The 12,156-nt window shown below is 31.5% G+C and overlaps 1 long non-coding RNA gene across 2 annotated transcripts; it reads left to right on the top strand.

The window, feature by feature from the left end:
• Nucleotides 1-4,524: 4,524 nt before the first annotated feature.
• On the top strand, nucleotides 4,525-7,241 carry LOC134281257 (uncharacterized). 2 transcript variants are annotated; one of them, XR_009995041.1, is made up of 4 exons: nucleotides 4,525-4,647; nucleotides 4,930-5,044; nucleotides 5,360-5,493; nucleotides 6,746-7,241. It is a non-coding gene; the product is annotated as an uncharacterized LOC134281257 (long non-coding RNA). The 2 variants fall into 2 exon arrangements; XR_009995042.1 differs by having other exon boundaries at nucleotides 4,752-5,044.
• Nucleotides 7,242-12,156: the final 4,915 nt, after the last annotated feature.

The following is a 12,156-nucleotide window of genomic DNA, read 5'->3' as shown; positions in this document are numbered from 1 at the left end:
TAAACGATATTTTCAATGTCATAAGAAATCACTTCTTAATTTTATGCAAAGACAGGTGTCATGGAGGAGTGAGCATTACCTTCTGACCGGGGGTGCTCACTCCTCCATGGTACACTGTATCTGATCTCACCTCTGATATTTTGGAGGTCCTTATTTGCTCCACTCCTATTTTTTTTTTATTGTTTTATAGACTTTTCATTTTGAATACTGTAAGTTTGTTATGTCCAGATGTTTTATATAAAAAGGTAATGCCATGAACATCATGTAGGCCACTTTTCCCTGTGAAAAATACATTTTCTTCCATCAAAGTCGACTTTTCTTATAATGATTTATCTTGTAAAAGTGAACCGATAGACTACTCAATGAAATGTACCTTCTGTTAGAGCTAAAAACCATGTTCTAACCAAGTTTTATACATTATATTTTCTTGTTTTATTAATTCTTGTATGATCGTTTGCAATATGATGTTTGTATTTCGATATGAGTTATATCTATTACATTTTTACCCGTGAAATACTGTAATTTATTCATTAAATAAAAATGATATCCTGTCACAATGTGACGAATATCAGAAGTGCGGGAAAACTCTTGATTTCCCTTCCCATAACGAAGATTGTTGAAAAAAAAATTCCTAGACTTATTATAAGATAGATGGAAATAAGTTAATCATTCTGACAGCGAATAAAACTGTCAGAATTACGAAAAATATGTTGCCAAATCCATATTTACAGTGTTTTCACCTCACTTAGCTATGACGTCTCAACCGCTCAACTATGACGTCATGTAGCCTATGACTGTATTACAAAAAGACAGAGGCAAAGGACAAATCAATTTTTTTTTTAACGTAATAACAGAAAATTTAATGTTTTGTAGTCAGTGGGTGTTCCATCAATGAAATGTACTATGACGTATATATCAGTAAAACAATAATCAATCGTTTTATTCCTACTTTAAATGATTACTTACACAGCCAAAAACAATAACATGTCTTTCTTTGGTTGTAAGTACGAAAATTAACGTCGTAGCAGAAAAAAATATGTAACTCACCTTCTCGGGTATTGTATTTCTTCTGCATCAGTATGAACTATTTTGAAAAGTGGATTGAAGTTCAATTTTAACATTGTGAAAACAAATATCAAAGAACTTTATTCGGTAATAACCAATATTTGCCCCCCAAATCAAACTTTGATGGAGATATATTTAATTAAGTTCTTAAACAGGGGAGTATATGCTGACTCCAAAGCACTAAATATTTTCGTAAGTAATGACGCCATATGTACGTAATGACATCAAACACATGACGTAAATTTCAGTTTTTATGAATTTTACAGAAAAAAGTACAATTTTCGTCGATATTTTGAGTAAAAGTCATCGAGCGCATCTGTGTTCAGGATCAATATTTTGATATAAAGTGTAGAATGATAATATCAATGAAATGTGTCAATATTATTCCTGAACAAACTTGCGCTCTATAAATTTTAAAGCTGAAATTGTTGAAATTTTGTCCATTTTGTCCTCTTTCTGAAAAAGGATATACAATCGGGCTAGTTTGTGACGTCATAAAAACCAAAATTGTGAATATACTGCTTTGACACAATAATATTTTCTGTTAATTTATATTTCTCATACAATTTATTGAATTCAGTACATTTCAGGAAATTTTCAAAATTTGACTTTTGTGGGGGCAAATATATGCAATATACCGCATATAGTTCTTTATACCTCTTACTAATTTCTGGATAAATGAAATGGCAGAAGGACAGACAATATGAAAGACAGACACCAGATTTTATATTCCTAAGTGCCGATATCTTCTCTTTGCGACACAACCATCATGCTTAATAGTTTTATCAGATAATAGGTACTTAAATACAACCAGATTAAAACTGAAATCGTTTTATTATAGCTGGTCACACCTTAGCTATGCAAATTTATACTGTAAAACGAGGATTGTCCGGTAAATGGTGGACATGTTGTTTATAGCGTGAAACATAATCATCACTGCGTTCCGGAATTTTCACTACTCTTTAGAACATACATTATGAGTAAAGTTACATAAATTTCAAATAGATACCAGGTATATCCATAGATAAACAAATTATAAGATTTTATGTTTTTATTGTATCATCTTCTGGCATACGGATGATAACGTTTAAGTGTCCAAAGCAGCGTTACTTTTCAACATTTGCTGAAAATAGTTGGATAAGCCCCACTTAAATTTAGGAAAGCCATTGATGCACATACTTGGGTCTACATACACAGTTAATTGCCGAACCAATCTGGCACACATATGTTATCGTTTGAAGATGTTACGAACAATATCCTCACAATCATTCAACTAATGGACTATCTTATATCGAATGTTGGCAGTGACAGCGTCTTATGCTAAAACAATAGCAGTTTGTTTGTATGTTAAGAACTTCTAGGGGACTCGATTAAAAAAGACATCACCATGCAGCACAGTTAAGGTTACAAATGGAAATACCTGCGATCTTTTAAGATGAAGAATACATACTTTATAAGGATGGGTGATTCTTTTTAGGACTTCACTGATATCAAAAAATGTAATGTGGTTCAAATCTACATGCTATGAGATATTTAGATTTTTTCTTGTCCCGTGATGTCGAAGTCACATGATTTAAGCAATTATACTTGCAGTTTAGAGGTCATCTATAAATTCCAATATTGCAAGGGCATAACGGAGTTGAAAGTCTTAGTTTAATTTATAATCCTTTTCTAAACTATATGTAGTTTGTGAAAAGTGTTGTGAACTTATTTATAAATATTTTATTCCTAAAATTTAATTTGTTTGACGGCAGGTTAAATATTTTGCTGGTCAAGTACATTAAATATTGCTCTAAGTAATTTATTTGTAAGATTTCATGAGGTTCGCAGCACTTTTCAAATATCTGAACGCTTCTTGAGTTTATGTGTAAAAACTTGGCAAGATAAGTTGAGGGTATCACCTTGCAATAAAGCGATATATTAGGGCCCTTCTATCACTTCTTTAACCCCTTCACTTCCGTACCGGTCAAATTGACCGGTGGCGCGTTATAACACGACTTCGCGAAAATAAGATATCCGTATCTATTTTGTGGTAGCATGAAGGTATATAAGCTATATATCATCTTTTTGGAAATTTTCTCTACTTTTAAAATATCTAAAAAGATTATATCTTGATTGCCGGTATTTAATCGATTTTACGTTGTAAAGACAAACGAGACTTTTTGAAAATGGCGTAATTTTCCAAAGCGATTGCCGAATTTCCAGACGATTGACAATTTTTTTTCCTGATTAACTTTATAAGAAAGCATGGTATATTCTTAAAGAATATTTTCTCTACTTTTAAAATATGTAAAAATTATTGTTATTACTTTAAAGTATATTTTAAAAACAAGAATTTTCTTGCACTTATGTGTTTTTTATCGATTTTATTCGTAATATTTAAACAAAGCTCAGTTTTACGTTTATTTCTGTGTTGAAATAGGGAAAACAAAATTAAAGCTGAACACGATTCGTAAAAGGAATCTGTCCGCCATTTTTGTTCCCGAGTCTCGCTACTCTGCAGACCTCTATAAATAGGGTAAAACTTAGTCACTGTTCAGTGTAATCAGTCGACACCGGTGTAGACGGACGTATGCTATATAGAACTCGGTAGCGAAAATAATAACGTAATACTTCGTCTAATGCAGGAAAATAAGGTACCAAATAAATTTACAAGTATAGCTGTAAAGGTCAGTGCAGTATACAAACAACACAAATAAAAGTAACTGCAATAAAATATAAACAAAGGTAATGCAAGATAACCAGCACGAACACGGGTCGCCATTCCACGCCGATACCCGTGACAATAAAGCAGTCAGGTGTAACGAATGCGACGAGTATACCCTAGTATTGATGTATCGTAGATAATGCTATCGAAAATGGCGTATGCCTATTTACGAGTCATGTTCAGCTTTAAGCTGGTAAAAGTAGAGAAAATTTCCTTTCCAACAAGCCCTTATAGGCCTTCTTACGCTCAGTATTTTCTTAATTACGATAATTTGAATTTGTGACCTTTGCATAGTTTTTATGGAAAAATCGGTCAATATTTACATGTAACGTCAAGGTCGATATTGTTGCGTCTTACTCGAAACAACAAATTCTTTTATAAGACTTTTTTGACCATTCAAATATATTTTTTACTGAAATAAATGCATAATACAAAAAAAAAATAGATTTAAAAAAAAATATATACTTTCGTTCTGCCTTTTGTGAAGTGAGTGTTGATTTATTCATCTAAATGTAATGATGTATATTTCATGAAGTGATATACAATATTGATAAAAATTGTAGATTTCCAAAACGTCGATCTTTACTAAAAAAAAATCAATCAGATTTTTAATATTGTTGTATCTTGTTATACTGTATACTTATTAATTTGCAATTTAATTAGATCTATATTTAACAATACAAAAACTCGCATTTATAAATAAATACGACTCATCACTGTATGAGTTGATACGAATTGAAATACACACGTGTTTCCGCTTTGGTGTAAACATGATGGCGATCCGAAATCCGAACGTCAATATTCACGATTATTTCACGACGAAGATCATCACATCAATTAATCAAATAATACGGACATGCCTTTGGTATTAGCAGGTGAGAATACGTGTATATTGACTGAAAAGTTTAAGTTTAAAACGCAATAGTTCACGTTCAAAAGAAAACTAAATGTACACATGTACTAGATCTTTATTTTTCAGTGTTCGTGTTTCGTATCGTTCAGCCAATTTTGCATTGCTTTTGAACTTTGATGCTTTTGACAATCACTCGTAAGTTCAAAGTAAAATCAAAGTTGTCATAATAATGGATAGTTGTTTTCAGTATCTATGTACCAGTGTGTACAGGTGTACATGTACCACTTTCACATTGAAATTGTAGGGTGCTTTCAGCATATGCAACTGTACAATACTTTCATCTGTGAATACCCACTTTCTAAACCCACCATGAACTACGAGCAGAAGGTCAATTAATATGTAAGGACACCAATGAACAGGTAAATTTTTATTTTAGTATTGAAAATTTCTGTATTTCTAAAATTTAAAAAATAAAGTCTAATTTCATTTATGTCATTATCATGATATCGCATTCATACAAGTTTATAAACATTTGATTTATATTTTAAAAAATAAGTGTTTGAAACACAAAATACTTATGATGCTTGATTATTCATACAGACACATTATTTAAACATGTAATATCTATCTGAATGAATGCCGAGATATGGAACAAACTGTTTTTATAGACTGCTGTTGTATTTCCAATCTGCATAAAGTATGTGGTTAGAATATCCATTTTCTCAATTTTTCAGACACTTTCCAATTATCCTACATCATATACATGGGTGGTCAAACTCACTGGATGGTTTATCAATACTCCCATGATCACGAAGTAACATTGCAGTCTATTGCCTCCTTTCTTTTTACAACCCTGGCAGCCATGCAGGTATGAAATCTATGAAAGCCATGAAGGGACATAGAATTTTTAAATTTTATAAAAGTAAACCGAGTTCTTGATTTTTACAATCCGTTCTCTCGGATTGACAATATGCTATAACAAATTGCCAATTCATTCTCGCAGATTACCAATTCGTTCCCTCAAATTCCACAGTCCGTTATCTCAGATTGTATAATTCATTCTTTTAGTTTAAATGATTCATTCCCTCGGGATGTAAACCCTTCCCATGATTTCATTTAATTTATTTATCTGTACATATCGGATATGGTAATACATGTTTAAAAAAATAGAATATTGTAGTATTTTACATCCTAACTTTTATTATTTACATATTACGGTCCAAAATGAGAAAAATACATGAACATTTTCAAATCCATGTGCTAGTACTGATATTTGTACAACAAAAAATCTTAGAAGTTTTTGTGTTACTTCTATTATATTAAAATAATTGAATGTCCTCGATATTTAAAGTGAATATGGGTCCTGTGTAATCATAATATTTCTAAAATAAATATACGTTTAATTAGTTATGAAAGAGGTTGGAAACGACCGGTTGCTGAAACAAAATAAATAGAACGCACTTATTGATTAAAATGGTTGGATGTTTCTGTACATTTATATATGCAATGAAATTCAAGAGCACAGATTTCCAAAATCATAAGACTGATGTTGTAACAAATCAAGATGTTGAATTATCAATCTGTGAAAACAAATTACTGGACAGGTATGTAATTCGAGATCTCAAATTATGAATCAAGAGAGCGAATTAGGAATCCTTAAGATCGGATTGTGTAATTCGAGATCTCATATTATAAATCGAGGGAACAATTTAGTAATCCGTGGGATTAGATTGTCTAATTCGATTCGATATCATCTTTTACTTTTTCGAAAAATTTACGTGTCCCTTCCTGGCTTTCGTAGCAATCTAATGCCAGATTTTTTTACATGTTGCGATAGCGTAAACAGAGGTCTGGCTTTAGTCAGATTGCCATATATGTTATCTGTTTTAGTTCAGTAATTTTACCATGATGGTTTACTACAAGGTTGTTAAATTATCAGTCCTGATACATTGACTTAACAATATCATTTAACTACTTGGATTACATAATGAATACAATTTTAATTTTAAAAGGAAAATCAAATAAATGTAGTAATTTTAGCATTCTTAATTTTATTTATAAATATAAATTTATATATACAATGACATGTATCTGTTTCAAAATACTTTAATCCTTTACAGGATAGAAGCTGATCACTTGTACTTGACAGCAAATAATAATGTCTTGGACAAGTCAAAGAATTTCCTCCGGTCTTACAGAGAAATGACAGTTGATAAAAGAATGGTGGACACAAAGTAAAATTGCTCTTCAACATTTTGTTGAAGATTTCAGTCTGATTTGGAATTCATCTTGCAATATTTCTGTATTTGTATATTTGGATATAAGCGTCAAATTTTCAACTTATTGACTAAACAGTTTTGCATTAAATATTGCCAATGCTATCTATTATTATTATTTCCCTCCAAGATAACATATCAAGTCTTTATTGTACCCCTTAAGCTCTGTTATACCAGAAAAATCTTGTAATGAAATCACTTAGTTTTTTTTTCTTGTTAAATTAAATCCATGAAAATAAAGATTATCTTTAATGTCATCAAGAGAATGGAATTCTTATTTAACAAAAAAATAGTATACATGTTTTGCTAGGGCTTTGTAAGAAGCAGACCAGAATTCTTTGCTTGCAAACTTTGTCATTCGCTATTTTTATTACGTCAACTATTAGATGATTTATCTTCAAATGTTTGAAGCATTTCAAAATTGAAATTTACTTACAGTTTAAAGCAGAATTCTGTACTGATATGACCTTGACCCCCAGAAGAACAAGAGTGTCAAGGTCAATTTTTAATACAAAAATGTTCTTTCATCTTTATGGCCCATATCTTACAAACAATATCATGAAATATACAAAAAGTGTCTAGAATTTGTCCAGAATGTGAAATAACAAACATGTATATAGCCAAAAACTTTAAAATGATGTTGCTTAGCAACCACTTAAAGGTCATTAAACAGATATTTGAACTAAAATGATGCATGGATATTGCAGTTCTGATCCCTTCTTGAGAGTATATTCAGAATTTTCCATTTCAGCATCCATTGTGTAAAATTATGGCAAGAATATTGAAAAGTGTTGAAAAAAATTGATGAAACTTTTGCACTTATTTGACCTTTGACCGCCTAAAAATAGTTCTAATGAGGTCAAACTTTAAGACAATTTATCTGTTGTATGTCCCTTATAATTTTATGACCTCACATCTAACTTTTATATGTGCTGGGATGCATAAATGTGTCTAGGATGAGTAAAAAATGAAAATTTCTGCCCGAAAATTAAAGAATTCTGCGTTGCTTAGCAACCTCTTTTAAGTAGTTATATGCAGAATTGAAAAAAAAGTTTATGTGTTTCATGTAGTACAGTATAATGCTCTTTTGTGGGTATATCCCAAATTTCCTATTTCAACATACATCATACTTAATATTTAGCTTAAAGATGAAAAAGTATCAAAAAATTCTATAAAATTTTGCACTTAATTGACCTTTGACCTCAATTTTTACTAATAAGGTCAGTGGTTGAGTATCTAAAAAGTCATAAAAAATCATCTGTAAGAAATTTCCTACAAAATGGTATGCATTATGCCTAGCTTTCCCCTTGGATAAAAAAGTTAGAAATAATTTAATAATGTCATGTCAAAAGGCCTCCAAAATCACGTAAAATGCGCCGGAAGGGAAAGGGTTAATGAATCTGCATACAAACACACGAAGGTATCACTTGTCTGGAGAATTTACGGACAGGTTATGAATAAAAAAGAAAAAATAGACATTGAATGCAAGTTAACCAGCTTTTATTTAACTGCAAATAATATTTTATTTGAGAAAAAAAAAACATTTTTCATTGTACAAAATGTGACTTCATCAACCTCTCACTGTGTACAAACTGCGTCATTTTTGCGTCACATTGACAAATTCACTGCGAAGGATGCATCGTTTATATACTGTTATGTGGGATTTAACTAAATACAAAACTGCTCGTAAAATATTTTTCTATGTAGCCATCTAGCAGTTTGAAATAGCAAATAATTTCATTTGATGGTATTTTGAAGACCTTATATTTTGTGGTAATTTCATTTTATGGTATTTTGAAGACCTTATATTTTGTGTGACGTCATAGTAAATTTCCCGTACAAATTATGCTTCGCCTCCTTACTGTATCCTTAAATGTGCTGCGCAAGATACCCCCCCCCCTCCAATTTGATGTGTATACTAAAGATTTAACCTTGACCTTTGACTTTGACCTTCTAGATTTCTGTACTTGTGAAAAAAACTTTAACCTTTGTCATAACTTTTGAACGATAAGGGATAGGGCTTTCATGCTTCATAAATGTAATTCTTGTGTAAAGACCACTTTTGATTCCAAGAACTTTCACCTTGATCTTTGAGTTTGACCTACTTAAAAAAGCAAACCTTTACCATAACGTTTAGAGGGTTAGGGCTAGTGTTTTCATACTTTAAATATTTGATCCTTGTGACAAGATCTTTCATTTGATTTCAAGAACTTTGACCCTTTCACCTTGACATTGGAGATTGACCTACTTTCAAAATATTAACCTTCGTCATAATTTCTAAACGGTTAGGGCTAGGGCTTTCATACTCTACATAGGTATTTTATGTGGCAAGGCCTTTCATTGTATACCAATTACCTTGACCTTTTGACCTTGACCTTTGAAATTTTTGTACTTATTGAAAAAACTTGAAAATTGGTCTACTTCCAATTCAAAAGTGTGTCCAGTGAGAATACCCTACTGTTGGTACCAAAAGATTAAATTTGCATTTAAGAAAATTCTAATTTTTGCTATAATGACTGTGACAAATATAGTGACAGCGATATTATAATCGCAAAGATTTAACCGTATTACTTAAATACATTTCTAGTGCATTGTGTTTTGTTACGACCCCCCCCCCCCCCCCCCCCGATGTGTATTGTCGCATACATTATTTTCTTTGCTTTTCAAGATTTTAATGTTGTTATGATGTTAAATTAATTGTTATCTATAGCTTCCTATATTGTATGCATGATCACATAATTAAAAAGGTGTTTGTTTAGCGATTATTTGGTAAATTGTTACCTGGTATGTTTTCTTTTTCACCGCATGGTTTGTTATTCCGGAAGTGCGGTTTCCTAGAATGCATTTTTCTTAAAATGTTAAAAGTTGTAAGCCGCGATTTATTTAATCAATTGTATGTCAATATTTTTTTAATTATCACCAAAATTATTTTGTTTATGAAGTAGGTATAATATTTTACTTGTTTGTATTTTATGGCGAAACATGTACACAACTTTTTGTTGTCGTGGGAGTAAGGTTATCGCGTATCGCCTGTGATTGGTTGATGATCAGGTGCGCAATGTTTCTGAGTGGTTATCGTATTTAACGTCATTTCGTAGTATTTTCATGACGTATATATGGTAAGAACGAGAGATGCAGACATCCAGTAGATTAGAGACAGCAGATTACACCACTGTATCAAGGTGTGTGTTTAATTTAGTTTTTTGGGTTAAATAATTTGATAGTGTTTTAGTGATGTGGGGGAAACCTTTATTCAGAGATTGAATAATATTTATTTACGAGTATATTACTGGTGTAGATTTTCATGATTACTGGTTCATTACCAGTTTAGGATTAAACTTAGAATTTTAATAGGTCTAAGAGAGTTAGACTTGCACATGAAATACTAAATTACTGGATAAGACTCCAGTTATAGAGGTTTTTATGAGTTTGTGAAAAACCAGAGATTTTGTGAAATGTTGAACAGTATTGTTTTGTTTCTGTGTTCTGTAAAGTAAATTTTATAAACTTTCAATGGAGTTCTTGACTTGTTAAAGACAGTCCATTTAGCACATCCGCATTTTACAATGACATACGGGGACATCAGTGTTTCAGAAACATATCTTGTTTCTTCTGCATTCGTGGAAAATCTCTTAATAAGGCGCCATTACAACGTCTAATTCTAAATGGACTGCTAATCGGTGCGCCGTAACCTCATCAATGTTGCCATATTTCCTATATGGTGTTTACCACTTTCCCATTTCAAATGTTCGGGAAATAACCAAAAATTAACCAAATAAAAATAGACGACAAAATAAATAGTGGAATGGAAAATGGGTAATTATTATCCTAATCTTATGTATTAAAAACTTTTATTTCGAATTAATACTTGTAAATTCTCTAATGAAAGCCACTGGCAGGTTTTTTGACCGTGCACCGCAGGACAGTACCCTGTGCATAATCTATAGATTACCAGAAAATTTATGATGCACTAAAATACGATATATAAATTAATATTTAATGTACATTTCAGCTAAATGCGTCCACAACTTCTCGAGAAAAACGCTTTGTTTACGATTTTAACGGACAACGCTTGTACTTTATAATTTATACATTGTACATGCAAATCATGAACAAACCCCTTTATGGACGAGTCCCCTCTTTTTTGACTTGGCTTGTAAATACATTTACCAGTGTATTTTTCATTTAATAAGCATGCTTTATTTATGAAAACAATAACACCGATAGCAATTATGAAAAAAGACGCAATTTTTTATATTACATCATACATGTAGTTTGATGGAGTTACTTTGTTGTAGTCTAAGGGCATGACAAATATTCACAGTTCATCACATAGTCTTTCTCATGTTCTTTCTCTGAAGGATAAAATATCAATTACATGTAAATGACATTAAAAACTCTATTGTAGGAACCTGATTTTTTCATGTCATAACAAATATATACACCTCTACATGTACATGTATACTATATCGTTAAAGTTGTTATTAACATCTTTGCTGAATTACAGAACAAATTTTTGATCGGCGCAAGTACGGCTCTATTCCTTGGAAATATCTTTTTTCATTGCCTTTGCCTTTTTTTATTTTTATTTCTACAATGTCTGATATCTGATATTGTTCTCCTTAAAACTCGAGTGGGTTGAGTGCCGAACATGCTCTTTATATCTTCACCAGGAGTTTACGCTTCCGTTTCCCAGTTTCTCATGCCCTCTGGTTTTCTTAACGTGTCTCTTATGATCAATTGTTTTATATTCTTAAAAATGCATTTTGTGCTGAAAACGCTCCATTCTTCAAATTTTTGCTGACAGGTCTTATCAGCGATTTGACGGTCTCCACTGGGAAGAATTAGAAGACGTAGTTACTTAATTTTGCCACAATTTTATATATTCTTGTTTAATGATTCTTTAGGACTCTGTGTGTTTTCAGCTGTTACAGTTTTAATTGTCATGATTATTTGATGTTCTGAAACGTTTTTGAATATACCGAAAACTATTTTTGATTTTATTTAGGGATGTCAAAATTGTCAATGTTTGATAATCGCTCTGACTTTTTTTCCGATCGAGTACGCGGGTACTTTGTAAAATTGTTAATACAAGTGCATTAATTTTTTTAGCCCCGTTAAGCTCTGTTAAATTCGAGAGCTGTTCACCACATTTATAAACGTATATAAACAATTCCAACGGGGATGACTTTTTGTACTAAATTTATTTTTCACGTGAATACAAAAGACACAAGGAATAAATCCAAAATTTAGGA

Source organism: Saccostrea cucullata, unplaced genomic scaffold, assembly GCF_032062105.1.
Source record: "Saccostrea cucullata isolate Sc308-1 unplaced genomic scaffold, CSIRO_AGI_Scuc_v1 ctg5487, whole genome shotgun sequence".
Taxonomy (NCBI): Eukaryota; Metazoa; Mollusca; class Bivalvia; order Ostreida; family Ostreidae; genus Saccostrea; species Saccostrea cuccullata.
Note: the sequence above shows the minus strand (reverse complement) of the source record. Positions and strands in the feature narration are given on the sequence as shown.